The sequence below is a fragment of the Lycium ferocissimum genome, chromosome 7 (genome assembly GCF_029784015.1).
Source record: "Lycium ferocissimum isolate CSIRO_LF1 chromosome 7, AGI_CSIRO_Lferr_CH_V1, whole genome shotgun sequence".
NCBI classification, from domain to species: domain Eukaryota; kingdom Viridiplantae; phylum Streptophyta; class Magnoliopsida; order Solanales; family Solanaceae; genus Lycium; species Lycium ferocissimum.
This window is the reverse complement of record NC_081348.1, coordinates 16,408,971-16,428,478: the sequence shown is the minus strand read 5'-3', so window position 1 is coordinate 16,428,478 and position 19,508 is coordinate 16,408,971. Positions and strand designations below refer to the sequence as shown.

At 32.4% G+C, this 19,508-nt stretch overlaps 1 long non-coding RNA gene and 1 pseudogene across 1 annotated transcript in view; both read left to right on the top strand.

The window, feature by feature from the left end:
* Positions 1 to 316: 316 nt before the first annotated feature.
* On the top strand, positions 317 to 9,222 carry LOC132063537 (sugar transporter ERD6-like 5; annotated as a pseudogene).
* Positions 9,223 to 10,456: 1,234 nt separating this feature from the next.
* LOC132063539 (uncharacterized) overlaps positions 10,457 to 19,508 on the top strand; it is a 77,485-nt gene continuing 68,433 nt past the window's right edge. The window contains exon 1 of the long non-coding RNA XR_009416393.1: positions 10,457 to 10,585. This is a non-coding gene — a long non-coding RNA (uncharacterized LOC132063539). The remainder of the gene's footprint in view (positions 10,586 to 19,508) is intronic.

Genomic DNA, 19,508 nt, shown 5'->3' with positions numbered 1-19,508 from the left:
GTCAAGAGAGTACGTTACTCACGTACTTTTATTTTTTCTTTCCTCATATAAGAATAAACTTTTCTGTCAATAATGGTCTCAACAAATCATGTCATGATGTAACATGAAAACGTTAAAATCAAATTAAATAAATTCTAGAAACAGAAATATCCTACTCTTTTTTAAATAAATTAAAATGAAAAATATATCGCATAACATAAACAGATGAATATATTATTTATCAAGTGGTTAATAAAACAGATTAGTAGGTGCAGAACAGCCTATTGGTAATAAAAAAAACTCGTAGACAATACATGACGTTGATGCTTAACGAAAGACCAAAATTTAAGTCTTTCAACGAGATTTGTTTTTCTTTTATCCTGTCTCTGTCAAGATGAACACAACCAAACAGTAGAGCATGCAGTTATATATACTGTAGGATTGGACATACCAATTCAATTGCAAATATAGCAACTATAAGTAAGGTTAATTAAATGGAGAGGGAAAGAATAGAAAATGGATTTGCAACGACTGATCCTTTGCTTTCTAACCATGGAGATACTCCGGCCACACCTGCCCTCGTATTCAGCACCTTGGTTGCCGTATCCGGTTCCTTTGTTTTTGGTTCTGCTGTAAGTTCTTTTTCTACTTTAATTAATTTGCTTCTATTTTTAGGAAAATATTGAAATGTAGATAAATTTGTATGGTGGTGGAGTGAATTTATAACTTTATAAGTAGTCGTTAATTGGACCAAAATGAATACACGTAAAGATGGAGGTCTGATGTGCCCAGCTAAATACGAAGAGAAGGGTCAAAATGCATGGATTTAATAATATTACTCCTATTTCATGTAAAGTTTCCAAATATAAATACGCTTCTTTCTTTTTGAACAAACCAAAAAGAATTGGAAGTTCCCTACAAAATGAATGAGAAGTACTTTACATGCTTTAGTCTGAAAGGACAAGGGGGTTGTATAGATGGTAAGCTTCATTTACCTCCAACGTTAGATTCGACTCGGGAGCCAAAAGGAGAGAGTTCCTGATCAGAGGGATAAAAAACAAATACTTCAGTCTCAAAGAATTTTACAAGTGGAGTACAATTTAACCATAATAGGAAATCATCCCCCTAGTTTCCATTTTTTTTTTTAATTTTGGATTGTACTCTCTCGTCTCAAAATATTTGTCGTCCTTACTAAAAATGTTTGTCTCAAAATATTTGTCATTTTATTTGATCAACAGAAAATTAATTAATTTTCCCATTTTACCCTTGTATTAATTAGCAACATTTAAGAGGTTTTCACCATTGATGGAGTAGATATTTATTGAGGAGAGATTATATGAAGTTAAGAGGGTAAAATAGTCAAAATGCTACCCTTATAACTTCGTCTCAAATTATATGTTACGATTCTCTTTTACACGTCCTTTAAAAAATATTAATTAGAAGGGGTTTTAACTATTTTATCCTTAAATGAAATTTGAGTAATCGTAAGATTGCCTCATAATTGAGGTGTTTGGAGTTTTCAAGAGCAATTACAACAAAGGGTAAAATGGAAAAAATAAATTAATTTTGTCTTGAGAAACACGACAAATAATTTGAGATAACTATTTTTAGAAATCACAACAAATTATTTGAGACAGAGGGAGTATAATTTAACTCAACACAAAATTCGAAAAGAAATTACGTAAAACTTGTGGTATTGAACACGACATTATATATGTGTGATTATAAGATTTTTTAAAATTTGTGGTCTTAAAAATGTAATAATATTTGTATGCCTATAAATATTTTGGAATTATGATCATAACATTTGTATAGATATAAATTATTAAGTAAATATAAAAATATAGATTATATATTTATTGCTTAATAGGTTAATAAGAAAATAATGTTAAACTGAGTGAACGAGTATCACTATTTTAGTTGAGACCCAAACCCCGCTGGCTATACAATTGGATGATGAAGAACTATCAGGTGGTTGTACTTTTTTGTTCTGTCCTAGACACTTTTTGTTCTCTGCCCCTAGTTTTTGTCATGGGATAATTACTATTAAAGCTTTTACTATTACAGCATGCTTGAGAAGTTTTTTTTTTTTTTTTCTTGTGAAATTTTTAAAATGGATTATTTTCACTTTTAGCCGAAATTTAATTCTGAAATCATGTTTGGACATGCAATTATTATAATTTTATGGCATATTTTTAAATTCGGAAAACTCCAAATACCTGCTTCACATTTTGCCAATCACTCAGAAAAGTTCAACTTTTTTTTTTTCAAGTTGTATTCATATTCAAACACAACTCCAATTTTCAAATATTTTTACAATTTTCAACTTTTTTTTCCAAATATTACTTAAATTTCACAATTTTTAGGTGTGTTTGGTATGAAGGAAATTTCAATTTTCTCATATTTGATTGATCAAAATATTTTATCTAAAAAATAAGTTTCTTAAGAATGAGAAAAATGATTTTTTTAATGAAAATACGGAAAATAAGTTCATTCCAAGCTTATTGTTTAAATTTACTCCTACGCTCTGGCTTCAAACCATTCCTAGACCATCCCACCCCAGTGACTCCCGAGAACTCCCCACCCACCCCGAAGTGACTCCCGTACCCCACTCCCGCTCATCCCGCTAATATTTTGCTAGATTACATGTAAATGCTCTTGAAATACTACTATCTTTTTACTTACTTACCAACACTAGGAAATAAGCAAGAATCTCGCTGGTTTCCCAAGAATTAAACATTATAATTGACTGATGTCCGTTTTAAACACACCCTTTATGTCCAAACACCTGCTAAGGTTTTTAGTTTCACTGATATCCGTTTCAAACTGTAAAATAAGGGGGCTGACTTACACTGGTCCTAATTTAAGGTTATCTTTATAAGTTCTGATCTATCAAGTGTTTTTTGATTTCATTGTTTACTCTGGTAAAATTGATGAGACTATTGGGTTCAGCTACATTTTTTCCTGAGAGATTGAGCTATTACTTAATCCTAAATTCCCACCAAACAAGGAAAAAAAGGGTAAATTGGAAAATTCATCATTCCATTAATTAAACACAAGAAGCTTGCATGTCTCTATACCTAATTAAACTGAAGTGGTGTTGGTTTGTTGATATGCAGGTGGGATTTTCTTCACCCGCTCAGACTGGGATAATACAGGATTTAGGCCTCTCTCTGGCTGAGGTCACTTCTAACATCATCCAAAAAAAATTACTCCCTCCGTTCCGATTTATGTGATATGGTTTGATTAGACACGAAGTTTAAAAAAGAAATGAAGACTTTTTAAATTTGTGATCTAAAAGAAGTTACACATATTTGTGTGGTTATAAATTATTTCATTAAGGATAAAAGGGAAAGTTTTAAGTTAGATTATTTCTAAATATAGAAATGCATTATTCTTTTTGAGACAGACAAAAAAAAAGTATCACAAGTATCATATAAATTGAGACAGAGGAAGTACTTATTATTTTGAGCATGCAACTCTCTTCTAGATTCAAATCTCAAGAGTTAAATATATCCACTTTAACTTTTCAGTCTTGTAGGATGCAGTGGTTGATGGGATACAGGCATACGCAGCGGAAGCAGATAGCCAGGATCGAACTTGCATGTAATATAGATAACACATAATCAAAGATTTTAATCAAACATAAAATCGGTACTTATCTCTTGGAGCGTGACCGTGTTGCAAATCGAACCTTGACACGAACAAAAGGCTGTCCCCGTGTTCATCCTTCGTTCCCGATCTTATGTGTGTAACTTAAATAATACCAGAATTTGCGAAATTCGTGTGGGCGAATTTCCATGGAAAAGTGTAAAGCTTGTAAAACCCTTAGCCTCCTTATGGAATAAGACTCCTGTTTTATAACTACAGGTTTAAGGGTTTTCACCCTTTTCCAAAACCTGTTGGGTCTTTATTTTCCACCAAGAAATAATATTCCATTTAATTCTTTATTATTCGGGCGGCGGACGCGAGGATCATATAATTTAATTAACGAGGGCTTCCTATTATGGAATTAATTCCAAAATATCTAAATTAATCTTACCATAATAAATTACGAATTATTCCACTAAAAAAATCGTAACTACACTCCTCGATTCAATTTGAAATCTCATTAAATCTTATTTAACTCCCCATATTAAAGATTACAAATACCAATCAATTAAATTAAATTACTGACAATTTAATTCATTGACTAATTGAATCCTTTATATTTTTAAGCTTAACTTATATCATGTGATGGATGCAAAATCCACTGCGAGGGTTTTTCACAGAGACTTATAAGCATCCGTAAAGGGTATCATCAATCTCAAAGTCGAGACATGGATTCTATCAACTAATTATTATTTCACAAATGTAATTTGCCATTGTCAATTTACCAGGGAATACATAGACCCGCGATTGAGTCGTACCTTTTAATAAATCAAAATAATGAACAAATCACATTGATCATAATAATTATATCAAGATTAAGAGTATAAGTACATTTAATGAACTAGAGAATTTGTTTTATATATTCAGTATAAAAAAACACTTATATCTACTTGGTCCGTTCAATACATACAAAATGTACTAGCACAAGAAGACGGCAGGCCCTCTTGTTCCATAATGAAGATACATTATATTATTATCTTGGCTAAATCACAATGGCTTTGTCCAATTCCATCTTAGATTGTGAACATAAATTTTATATTTATAAGAACGATGATTTAATCTTCCATGTATAAGCTAAACTCTATACACTAAATCATCTACTATATAAGTAAAGGACACATACTAGTACATGATCTATTTAATTCTTTATTAAACAATGAATAAATAATTGTTCTATAATAAATACTATATCCAAACACATGGTTAATAGTATATATATCCAACAATCTCCCACTTAGACTTTTAACCATGACAATTGTTAGAATATACCATGTCTAAACGCATGGTTAATGGTATATACCCCAACAGTGGTTTCGTATTTGCCCACCTAATTCAAGCACTTAGATCCAAGTAGCAAACTCTATTGTTAATGCTCCAAAACAAAAGGATATAGGAGAATCTGAATCTTACCTTTGAACAAGGTACTGGAAGGCTAAGTTGCTCAGATTTTTCACTTTCAGTGCCGCACCCGTGTCGATAGAACGTCGGTGTGGGTATCAGACCCGTACCGAATATGGTCAATCCATTTTGGGTATATTTTAACCGATAAATAAATTTGAGACAGGCACAATGATTTCTGAAATTAAAAGAAAAGCTAGAGGAAATCATAATTTAGGCATATATTTTTTTCTTTATTGTTAAAAGATACTTGTATTTAAAAGTCAGCAACCAGAAGCTGCTTTGAAGATATTCACAGGTCAACATCACTATTGAATGTGCAACTAACTCAAGAAGTCTATCTATTTTTAGATATTCGGATTACTTTTTAGCCGAACTCCCCTAAAAAATCACTTAGTTGGAAGGAGAACATGCCTTTTGCACACAATGACTTTTTTTGGGGTAACTGAATTTTATGATTGGAGTATCATGAACTGCACCAAGGAATTTTACTTCACTTAATTCCTGGAAAACTATAGAGATTTGAAACACTTAAATGAAATTATGGTCTTATCAAATTATGTATTCCCTGTGATATGAATGCATCTTGACTGAAAACAATTTGCGAAAAAATAACTGTTCCTAATATCTGTAGATGTATGCGAGAAATTTTTCTCTGATTCTTTATGCACTCTTTGCCGTTTCAGTACTCTGTATTTGGTTCAATATTGACAATCGGAGCGATGATAGGTGCTGTAATGAGTGGGAAACTAGCAGATCTTTTCGCCCGGAGAGGTGTAAGTTTTTATTTTGTTGGTTAAACATCTGAGCACTTTAAAAGTTTAGGCAGGAAATCAACCTTTCATTTACAGTCAATTATTATGTCTAATTATGCAGGCAATGGGCTTCTCTGGCCTGTTTTGTCTATTGGGCTGGCTTGCAATTAACTTTGCCAAGGTATTCATCTGATCCTTAGTTCCTCCTTTATGTTATCATTCTTTCCTCTTAATCAATATTATTTTTATATTGTTTTTATCATCAACAGAATGCTTTGTGGCTTGACATTGGGAGGTTGTTGATGGGATATGGTGTTGGCATTATTTCTTATGTGGTAATTACACCGAGTGTCATTTGATTTGGTTTAACCTATCTTACCATATAAATCACTCAGCTGCTGTTTTCCATACATACAGGTACCTGTATATATAGCGGAAATAACACCTAAGAATCTCCGAGACGCGTTCACTACTGTTAATCAGGTAATCCAACAGTTCTAGTTTTCATTTTCCTCTTCTTGCACCTTGCACCTGATCTTTGTATGTTTTTGATGCTTTAGCTAATGGTATGCTGTGGAGTATCACTTATGTATGTAGTTGGAGTAATCATCAACTGGCGCCTATTGGCTGTAATAGGTAAAGTTCTTTTCTTTCTTTTTCCTTTTGAAAACCTCTTGCTTTGGGCATGTTTATTGATTCAAAGTACAACATAATTCCAGGAGCTATTCCCTGTGTTATACAACTTTTGGGTCTATATTTCACACCAGAGTCTCCTAGATGGCTGGTAAGATTACAAGCGAATGAAGTTGATTTTCTCCCATCTTAGGACTAATTCAACTTATTTTGAAGCTGTTGACTTTTTTTTTTTTTTTTTTTTACAGGCTAATGCTGGCCAGTGGAAAGAATGTGAAGCTTCTCTCCAGCGCCTTAGGGGGAAGGACGCCGATATATCAGAAGAAGCTGCTGAAATAAAAGTAAATACCTGACTTTCCATGAGTGAAAGCATTACATATATCTTTTATTTTAATTTACATAACGATATTTTGTGTGACTAAAAAGGTAAATAATAATCTCTTACCTCTCTTAACTTGCAGGAGTACACAAAAGCAATTCAGAAACTCTCTGAGGCTAAGATTGTCGATTTATTCCAAAAGAAATATGCACACTCTCTAATAGTAAGGCAACCTTTGATTTCTCTCACTTAAAAATGAATCTTCTTATATTCTGTAATCAAGAATATTGTTATGTTTTTCTTATCCCTCACTAGGAGCTCCCTCCTTTTTTTTCCCTTGGTGACTCGAACCCACAACCTTAAGGATAGAGTGGAGGATGCATATCACACAGCAATCCCCTCTTGTCAAAATGCGGTTTGTTCAAAATATCGTTATGTTTGTTTGTAAATTCATCCAGGTTGGAGTTGGCTTAATGGTATTCCAACAATTTGGAGGGTCCAATGCTATTGCATATTATGCAAGTTCTATTTTTGAGTCAGCTGGTATGTAATGTTCCTATACTTGGTATTTCATTAGTTGCTTGTTAATAAAAGATTTATGAATTTTAGTATGTTAATCACAAAATATATCAGGCTTCTCCGGTAGGATTGGATCAATTGCAATGGTAGTTGTACAGGTAAATAACCTTGACACCTCAATTATGAATCCGCTTCATCAGATTTTGAGTGTTTTGGGCACTATGCAGATCCCAATGCAAGTTGTAGGAGTTCTCTTTATGGATAAATCAGGAAGGCGGCCATTATTGATGGTAAATGTTACTTTCTTGAAATCTTTTTACTGATGCTGTTTTTCCAATGAAGGAATAACTCTTATCAAACTTTTGTTCAGGTTTCTGCCGCAGGGATGTGTTCGGGTTGCTTCCTTGTGGGATCGTCATTCTTACTACAGGTTTTGTGTTTAAATTCCATATCTTTCCGGTCTGCTGTGTATGATTCATTTTCTGATAAAATGTAGTTCTTAACAGGATCTTCAACTTTGGAATCTAGCCCCTTTTTCACACTTGTTGGTATACTGGTAATACAATGTCATCCTTTCATGCAATCACCCTAAATGTTTATTTATGTGATACTATTTGCATTTGCGAGAAAATTACTCTCCGCTATTTCTGAATATCTTTATTATTCCAAATCATTCAATTAACTCTGCTTCGATTGCGAAGTAGTTCAGGTTGACTATCAATTAACGTGATTTCATTCTTTTCTGCGATTACAGTAGATTTCTTTACCTAACATCATTTGCATCTGCCTGAAGGTTACTCTGTGCTATTTTCAAACATCTTGGAGTAATTATTTTAAATCAAATTCAATCAATTTGTCTCTATCCTGGCATATTGTGGCCAGCCATATGAACCTCTATGTGACTCCACATTATCCAGGCTCATTTCATTCGAGTTCTGAATAATTAGGAGTACTAATAGTCTCTAACCAGAGAATTGTAGTTCCAACTAGTAGGTATCATCTATATGGATCCTGTGTTCCGTAGAATTCTCGGGGCTAATTATTGATTTCGAGAGATTACAGGTCCTTTATGACAACTCTCCATTTAATTTATTACTGCTGGCAGGTCTTTACAGGATCTTTCTCATTAGGCATGGGAGGTATACCGTGGGTGATTATGTCAGAGGTTTTATAGTTCTCAACTTTACCTCATTAAATATAAATGCTACCAGAAAACCAACACAATTTGAGCCAACTGCTTCTTCTATCGCAGATATTCTCCATGAATGTCAAAGGTTTAGCTGGAAGCCTAGTGACAGTAGTCAGCTGGTTCGGTTCTTGGGTTGTCTCATATTCGTTCAACTTTCTTATGCTATGGAGATCTGAAGGTATTGTCTTGTCCGTCGATATCTCTCTACTACAAGAAATGGGGCTTTTTATGGTGACTAATGTCGTCAGAGAAAGTGAAAAAGTCACCGCAAAAGACTGTTTCCACGAATAACGCGTAATTTTTATGCCTACTAAAGGTGTCGCCACGTACAGTTTTCACAGAAAATCTTATTTCTTGTAGTGCTCCCAAGTCCCAACCCCATTTCACCTCAGCCCCAACGACATCAGAAGTAATATAAAAGAAAGAAATAAACAAAGATTGCATAAGAAGACGTGCCTTTTGTTGCTGAAAATGTATGTTTTTTAGTGTTTCAGGAACATTCTTCATGTTTTCAGTAGTATGTGGTTTGACTATTATGTTTGTCGCAAAGCTGGTTCCAGAGACCAAGGGGCGCACCTGGGAAGAAATACAATCGTCGATGAATTCCTTTACATGACCAATGAATTCTATGTCCTAGGTGATTCAAATTAGTCTAGGTAAAGCTCTGTATCTTGAATCCTTGGAATTTGCTTACACAAGTATTAATCGGTAATAATGGAAGCAGTGCTTGGAAACATCATAGAGATAATGTATCCAATTGGTTTAAGACATTCCTTTGAGCATAAGCTACCTTATCAAATTCAAGTTTTTCTCTTTTATTGTCAGACTTATGCGTCAAAATCAACACTAATTAATCAACATAAGAATTTTACTTTATGTTGGTATTTCATGAAATTTGAACGGTGCGTAGAAAATTATCATCCACAACCAACAAAATCAGCAGTCTATATATTTCTTCAGGTAGAGAGACTAATTCGATTACGTAACAAGAACAGACAGTATATTTAGGAGCTCAAGTAATGTGCACAAATAGCGCGTAGACTTTTAACCCGTCATATCAAGTTAAGCTTCATAGATTAAACCTAATATACAGGTTTAAAAAATGCAATAATAACATCTTATAATCAATTAGTAATTAAATTGTACTAATAAGGTAAAATCTCGTACAATATACTATGGTGTATACGACTAAAAGTCGTTTTTTAATTGCATCATAATTTGGACGTGTACATGCTTACGTACTCTAATCACAAAATATCACTTTCTCTAGATTCTAGATAGTGTCGATCACTTATAAAAGGACTTAGCATAGACTAATTCAATCATAGAGTAGCAAAAGAGTGACAAATAAACAAAATTAAAAAGAAGAAACGAAACAAGCCAAACCTTTTTCTTATAGTACTACTATTATTTACCATCATCACCATGTCTCAACACCTATCCTCCCCGGCCGCTGCTGCCACCACACCAGCCAGCGGTAAACTCGGGGAACGGGGCAGGAAAATCCTAGCAGCTGGAACAAACCTAAGCAACCTTTTACCAACAGGAACCGTCCTCGCTTTCCAAACTCTTATTCCCTCTTTCACGGACGGAGGAACCTGTCTTCTCACTCACAAGTACCTAACCGGAGTCCTCATCATCCTCCTTTCCGCTATTTGTTTCCTCTCCTCCTTCACCGACAGCTTCCTCGACCAATACGGAAAAATACACTACGGAATTGTCGTGCCCAAGGGCCTCCACGTATTCAATGGTGATCATCTCAATCATGATGAAAACACGAAAAAACGCATGAAGGATTATTTAAAAAGCTACCATCTCAAGAAAATGGACTTTGTACATGCCCTAGTGTCACTCTTGATGTTCTTGATGTTTGCTCTAAGTGATGCCAACGTGCAGAATTGCTTTTGGCCTAAAGCTGACCTCAACATGAAAGCTTTGTTTATGAATTTGCCATTGGCTGGTGCTGTTTTCTCCACTTTTTTCTTCAGTATTTTCCCTACTACACGTAGGGGAATTGGCTATGCAGACTCGGCTAGAAGTAGTCAGAATTTTGATGCTATTCCTGTAGATAACTCAAATCCAAATAACAAGTGAAGCATGCATTTTTCCTTTCATTTTCCCTTTTTTTTTCCTTCCTTTTTGGTGTACGTAAAACATGCCACCAGGACTGGGGCGAGCCAGCATTGTGGTTACAGGTTCGGCAGAATCTATTAATTAAAAATCCTAGCTCCGCCCATTACCACGGATATGTCGTACACATTCAACAAGTACGTAATTGTACGTTATTCTGGTGATAAATAAATTGTGCTTCACAAAGTGAGTATTTCTGCAGTTGAAAATGTAAATACTATTCCATATTATAAATACTACTGCTCTACCGTGCTTTGCTAAAACTCTATTTGAAACTTGGATCAATAGTAAAATGTGCATTTCCATCATTTTAACTTTTAGCAAGATTTAGTAGTTCAATGAAACGAATATTACACCCTTAATTTTTTGGTACGAAAGAAGTCATTCTACAGAAAATTAAGTCATTTTCTGAAAGAAAGATATTCTTGGTGTTTGGTTAGTGACTGAATTTTTTTTTTCTGGAAACAACGTTTATCAAAAAATAAATAAATACTACTAGCAATTTAGATTAATAAAATATTTGAGTTTAAATATTGATAATATAATGTCTAAGCTACATTGGTCAGAACAAGGATGTAAGTTGATTAGAATTTAGATATTTGCGAAGAAAATAATTTTCCGCGTGTAAATGATCAAGGAAGTTATTTTCTCTTTTAGTAAAAAATATTTTATTTATAAGCAAACAAATATCAAAAATGACTTATTTTATCGAAAATATTTTCTAAAAGTATTTCCGATCATGCAAGGCACACTAGCCGACCTATACCCATAATGTTATTTAAGAACAGTGGAAATTTGTATATCAAGTATCAACTAGACATAAATTGCATCAAATACTTTCATCTTCTATAAGATCTTTCATCACAGGCCATATTGGTATAGTTTGTGCAAAGTAATTCCAATCACATATTCCTCAATTTACACCATTGTGAGTTTTCCACATCGATCATGAGATTTAATATTAGGCTCTTTGTATGATTTTTGACCAATATAACCTGAGTTACTTTTTAGAGTTGAGTTAGCTCCAAATGTTCATTTTATACAATGGTATATCAAAATCAAATCCATCCCAATTTTTAGTTTATCTGATGTTGAGCTCCCATGTTATTTATTCACCCTCTAGATGTCTAGTCTTGAGAATGTTGAGACTCACATCAGTTGTAGGATTAATATGGGTTTGAAAACCTTTACAAATAGTACTTTAATTATTATATGACCCTTTTCACGAGAAATAAGTCTTGAGATCAATAAATTATAGTAAAATATAGGAAATCTTCATAATCTTATTTTATTTTATTCGAATTGTACGTGAGGATATGAGAATTTCTTTCAGATTACCCCGGGAGAGCCGATTTCAGAATTGATTAATTATATATATTCCCCACAAGTAAAATCAATGTGATTTTAATACAATGAAGATGAACAGAAAATATAGGTCCCAAAACCAATAATTCTCTACACCTGTTGTCTCAAATAATCTTCGTGTTTTAATAAAATTATCTTTTGCCCTTGATGATTAAGTAAATCATACCAAAAATTCATTAATCAGTTAGTCATAATAAATGGAGCTTACATGAGAAAGAGGCTTTCTACTTTGGTTTTTTTTTTTTTTTTTTTTTAGGGGGGGGGGGGGGGGGGGCGTGGTGGGGGGGGGGGGGGTTGTTAATCTTTAAAAATTATAGTTTAGGGATAACAGAAATCGATAATTTAAACACGGAAACTTGCAAAATTGTCATATTAGTTTAAGGGGGTTTTATGTATCAACTCTCAAGTAAAATTGACGTGTTGTAGGAGCGCAAAATACACGCACTAGCAAATGCTGAGTTAGGGGTTTTTTAATCATTGAAACTAGGGGTGTCAATGGTTTGGTTCGATCAGTTTTTTGCAAAAATTTATATCATACCAATTTTTTGGTTACTCTACCATATATAACCAAAATTAAACTTTTGAAAACCGTTCCAATGAGGTCGGTTTTTCTTCGGTATCGGTACGGTTCGGTTAATTTTCGGCATTTTAAAAACTGTCACCTAATGCAATACAACAAACAAGGTTAAAAAGTTATGGAAGAAACACACTGAAAACACTACATTATTGATGCTCACAAATACAACGGCATCTATTTATAACTTATAAGGAACACACTACAAGATAAATACGTATATTCATTGCTTCTAAATGAATATTAAAATTATGAAAAACTAAAACTATACAATGGATTGATGGATCTTGCAGGTAGCAAGGTGGCAAACCAACAATTATATCATGAAATGATAATTGGTGTTTAAAGATTATTTTTATCATAAGAAATTATTGAAAAGTAGAACTATATAAATTAATTGTCATATAGGTTCCAGTGGCAGTGGAGAAAGAGTAATTGTACTAAAAAAATTAGTTGAAGAATGTGCAATATGAAGTTATATGTAGTTACTAACATTGCTAATTGGAATAAGAACTTTAAAAATTTAGAAAATATATAAACAAAAAGAAGAGGAGGAGAAACCAAACTTTTTCTTCTTTTGGAGCAGTTGATGATATTATCGTGTAGTAGTGTTTGAGACTTTATGTATTTTATTTCAATAGGGTCGACGGGTAGGTTTAAGTTTTAGTTATAGCCCTCTCTATTTAAATTCATCCCAAGGACAAAATATCTAAAGCTATGTATTATAAATTTTGATATATAAAATACTACATATGTATTTATTCGGTTTCGGTATTTTTTATACAATAAAAAATCCACCCTAATTATTCGGTACGGTTATCGATTTATTTTAAAACCTTCGGTTTTATTAAAAAGAACTTAAAAATCGGATCGATACGGTATGATTCGATCGGTTCAATCGATTTTTGAAAAACCATTGATGCCCCTAAATTTAAAACTTGCCACAACGTGATAATTTAGACTTTAGAGGGACGTTTGAGACATTAGCTACTATTTTTTGAGTCGAACAAAGACTGGAAACCACTTAGGTTCATACTCAATTAGTGAGTGGATTATTTTACTAACATACAAGACGCCAAATTTGGATATATAACTCCTGAGCATTAGTAGTTCATATAGAACTTTGTTAGGGGTTTGGTCCTGATTATCTTATCAAATTTGAATTTCACTTTTTTCTTAAAGAAAAATTAAAGTATTACCATAATTGCTTTTATTTTTTCTGAAAAGAAAATATAATTTTATTTCATATTTGGCTAATCCTTGTCTTGGAAGAAAATTTTTGTACATCTATAAATTGAAAACATCCTTTCCACAACTAGAACACAAAAATAGCATCCACAATGTAGTCCCTAAAAAAGTCTTGTTTAGGGGAAAATTATTCTCCCAATAGATTTTATGCTTATTTATATTAGGCTTAATGCCTATGCAGACCCCTAAACTTGTCCCCCCCTTTTTTTTTTTTTTTTTTTTTTAAATTTTGGCACCTTCAAGTGTTGTTCCCATTGAACACCGAACTTGGCTCGGTGTGTCGATCAAACACAATCCAACTTACATAACATATGTGGTGACTTTCATTTTCTTTAGCCTTGCGCGTGAACGTCAATTCCATCCTACTTATAAAATTCAACCAATTGAAATGCCCCGTGCATTTTAATTATACACATTATTAAAATATGTGTATAATGACCTTTTTTCAAGAACCAAGCAATTTGGCCAACCAGGAATTGAAGACCAACCTTTTGAGATTGAGTTTGAAGCTTTTTTGGGATTCTGAAATAACATAATGTGATCTGGGGTTGCTTAATATTTTTGGTTTCTTATTTTCCAGTTTTGAATTCTTATTTTTCAGTTTTCAATTTTAGTTTCCAATTTTGATTCCTTATTTTCCGGTTTTGTTATTTGATTGGTTTAAGTGGTGCTTCTTCACTTGTATAACACAATAGCACACTTCTTCCTATCTGATGTGTATAATTAAAATGAATGCGGTGTTTTAATTGGTTGAATTTTCCATGTAGGATGCAATTGACATTCAGGCGCAAGGCTAAAGAAAATGAAACTCACCATATATTTTACTATGTAAGTTGGATTATGTTTGATAGACACACTTGAGGCCAAGTTCAGGGGTTCAACAGGAACAACACTAAGTTGAGGTACCAAAATGAAAAAAAGAGACAAAGTTTAGGAGGCTGCATATGCATTAAGCCTTTATATTAGTTTTTCAATATGTAGGTCAATTGATCAAACTCGTATCATAATATTAAAGTCTTTTTTCAGGTGTTCTTTGTTATTTGATTTATCGTGTTCAAGATTTGCAATTAGTAGCTTCCGCATGACGTTATGTTATTTTGATCCCTTCAAACTTTGAATCAACAAAAAGGAAAACAAGGAACGTGTTCTTTGGCTTGACAAAGGAAAATGCGCACCTAATTAACAAGGGAATTTGGTCCTCTCCTCCATGACAAGTACTCAACAGAACTCAATATATATTGCACCTCACTAGGCCATAAGATATGTAGCATTCTCAATAACAATGACCACAAATAGTTGCATAATTGGCTTCACATTCTCATATTTATTCTACAAGGACTCGATGCTTTACCATCAATCACAACTTAAGAATCCTATTCTACCATTTACGGTGCAATTTGCGTGATTCACAGTGTTTAGAACTTTCAACATAGAGAATTATATCTGGATATATTCTTTATATCTGGATATATTAGCTTTCTTAATTTTGTTATCAAAAAAATTTCTTCGTCGTAAAAATGTGATTATATTTTGACACCTAAATCGTCGAAAAGCCGTTGGATATGCGGTATGCCTACCGGCTACCAAAGTCACCAGCTCATCTTACACTGAGGAAACCGAAGATAAATTCGTGGAAAGATTTTGACGGGCAGCTTTTGTCCGTCTAAATTTGTTTGGAAGAGCATTATATAGCGAGCGATGATTAGAGGTGACAAACTTACACCCATAAATGTGTAATCCGTCCAATCTGATCAAATTTTAATGGGTCACGTTGGTGATATTTTCTTGCTGGTCAAATTGGTTTGTCACCCAAACTAACTTATCTTTTGGACGGGTCAATTTGGGTTGTTCAACGGGTCAATAGTCAACCCCTGAGGAATAGTTTTTGCTCTTTAGATTAGTTCTCAGTTTTTCCCACTGGCATGTATTGTGAGATGGTTCGGATCCCTCCATCTTTAGTTAGAGGTTTCGGGTTCGGACCTCGGAGAGTTGAAAATTTTCTATTGGGAGCATGGCCTCCAAAAATAGGCCCCGCAATGCGCAATCTGAAGTTAGTCAGAATCCAATACGGGTACTGGACATTGAGTGAGAAACCCCAACAAAAAAAATTCAGCTTTTCCCATTAGGCCTCTTCTTTTCAGAAAATCTGCTTCACTTTATTAGTTGGTTATTGCCTTCTTAGAAAACTTTTCACTGAAGCTCTTTTCAAGAATTATTCTTTTCGAAAATTGTTCAGAACCAAAGGTCAATTCAAACGTAAATGGGACTGAATCTTTTCAAATACAAAAAGTAATGCCCTTTAAAATGAGTATTTTTAGTACAGAGAACCTAGTTCTATTTAACTTATTAATCATTATTCACACCTTATGATTATAATCAAGTGATCTGTCAATTCGTGCTATTCATGGAGGGCATTTCCATGTTACTATTGCTTCACTTTTAGTAAATGTGATTTGGATGGGTTGAGTTATGACTCGTAATTTGACCCATTATGGCTCAATTCATTTTGACCTAAATAATTTTGGTGGGTTGGGTCTTGACCCGTCTATTGAGACAACCCATTTTGACCTGTTCAAATTTGACCCAATCCGTTATTTGACACCTCTAGCGACAACGAAATTTATGTTGATGAGCATTATTCTGATCTTTGAAATTCCTTCTCCTAGTCATAGAAATAAAGAGTCATCTAGCTACAAACTTGACTTAGAATGAGTGAAGTCATTAAAGTTGGATTTCCATGTTGAATCAGGTTTAGACAAACTTGACTTATACTGAGTAATGCCAGAATTGATAGACCACCTTTTATCGAATATTTGTACAATGTTAAATTTATGGTTGTCAATATATATATATACACTTTTTTGGTAAAATATGCAGTCCATGATGTTCTTGCAAAATGTGTTCTATGGGGAAATTTCACTTATACACAATTTATGAGTCAAAATTACATATTCATAGCCCATATTTTAAATTACAAACCTACAGCCTAACATTTTATGGCCCAACTTAAATATTCAACTTTATATAACAATATACAACTTTATATACCTGGAGTAGACAATCTATCAACCTTGTATAAAAGTGTATAATAATGTATAAGAGGTGTTCATACTCACTTTTACACTGGATATACATGATTATACAAATTTATACAAGAGGTGTATAACACTTTCAACTAGTATACAATATTATACAAACTCATACAAGAGGTATTTATACATAAAAGGGGTTTATACATAATGTATAAGAGGTGTTTATACACATTTCTACACTGTATAAAAGTGTATAAAAATGTTTATACACATTTTAAGCTTTTTTTTTTTAGCAACCACTAAGAAATTTCGTGGGATATTTATATATTAATAATAAACAAGAGCAAAAACATAAAATTCAAACATAGAAATCCAACAGTGGCACCAAACTAAGAAAAAGTGGCTAAAGCATTTAAAATAAAAAAAGTTGGCTACAACAGGTAATTAATTTACCTAAAGTGATATGCAGTGATATTTTCCCTTTGAATTTAATTAAATAATTCAACTAAGAAATAATTTATTTGAAAACTATATCAATTATATTTTGCAATATTAGTTATAAATATTTAATTATTTAATACTATTTTTTCAACAAAACAAAAAAAAGTATCCTGATTACCTAGTAATATATAAAACTTAATAATATTTCTTATAAGATGGCATATTTGTCAAACATTAACGTTTAGTTTTTGATAATTAACTTTATTTTTAAAATTTAGAAGATCACTGTATAATTAGACTTGTACAGCCAAACATTATGTTTTTAATTAGATTGTAATTGTTTTATGACAAACGAACAGAACTTTTTAATTATCAAATTGTGTGACTACTAGGTTGTATCTAGGGCTAGGCATAAAACACCGAAAACCGAATTACCTAACCAAATCGGAGATTTCGGTATTCGGTATTCGATATCGGTATTCAGGAATGAAATTTAAAAATACGGTATTCGATTGAGCTACTTATATCGTTCGGTAATTCGGTATTACCGAATACTGAAATAATTACTACGTAAATAGAATTCAGCCCATTAATATTTCTACTATATTAGAAGCACCGGTTGGTGCTTTTTTCGTCGTCCGTCTGTGGACCCCCCCCCCCCCCACACCAACATAAAAAAAAAAAAAAAAAAAATTTGGCCCCCATATTAAACAGGCCCTAAAAAAAAAAAATTGAAAAAAAAAAAAAATTATGGGCCCCATATTCAACAACATTCAGTATTAAAAAAAATTGTGGGCCCCATATTAAACAACATCCAGTATTTAAAAAAAAGTGGAACCCACCACATCCAAACTCACGGGAAAAAAAAGTGGACCCCATATTAACAAAATCAAGCAATATTTAAAAAACAAACAATGTTAAAAAAAATATGGGCCCCATATTAAACACGATGCGTATTCGTAGCAAACACTAATATAATAAAGTTTTAAATACGGAGCACAAACTGCAATGTTATATTAATCGTGTTTTGAACATAGTATCCCATATTGACAAAATCAAGCAATATATATAAAAAAAAATGAATCCCATATTAAAAAAATAAACAATGTCAAAAAAAAAATGTAGACTTTGTATTCATAGCAAACACTAATATAATAAAATTTTATATACGGAGCACAAATTACAATGTTATATCAATCATGTTTTGAACATAGTAAAAATTGTAAAAAAATAAAAAAAAAAAAAATGTCGGCCCCATATTCAACAACATCCAGTATTAAAAAAAATTGTAAAAAAAAATTATGGGCCCCATATTAAACAACATCCAGTATTAAAAAAAAAGTGGAACCCACCACATTCAAACTCACGGGGAAAAAAAAGTGGACCCCATATTAACAAAATCTAGCAATATTGAAAAAAAAAAAGTGAATCCCATATTTAAAAAACAAACAATGTTAAAAAAAAATATGGGCCCCATATTAAACACGATGCGTATTCATAGCAAACACTAATATAATAAAGTTTTAAATACGGAGCACAAACTACAATGTTATATTAATCGTGTTTTAAACATAGTATCTCATATTGACAAAATCAAGCAATATATAAAAAAATGAATCCCATATTAAAAAAATAAATAATGTCAAAAAAAATAGTGCAGACTTTGTATTCTTAACAAACACTAATATAATAAAGTTTTAGATACGGAGCACAAATTACAATGTTATATCAATCATGTTTTGAACATAGTATATATAAAAAAAAAAAAAAAAAAAAAATTGGGCCGCATATTAAACAGGCCCATAAAAAAAAATTGTAAAAAAAAAATTGTGGGCCTCATATATATTGACCCCATACTAAACAGCATCAAGCAATATATAAAAAAAAAAAAAAAAAAAAGTGGAACCCACCATCTCCAAACTCACGGTAAAAAAAAGTAGACCCCATATTAACAAAATCAAGCAATATCAAAAAAAAAAAAAAATTGAACCCCATATTCAAAAAAAATAATGTCAAAAAAGACTTTGTATTCGTAGTAAACACTAATATAATAAAGTTTTAGATACGGAAGACAAACTACAATGTTATATTAATCGTGTTTTGAACATAATATATATATATATATATATATATTAAAAATAATGCAAATTAATAATGTCCAAAAAAAATGCACCCCATATTAAAAAATCAAACAATATTCATGTAATTTCCAAAGTATCTCATTAAGTCAATAATAATGGATTCATTACCGTGCGTATCAATCCATTAGTGGGAG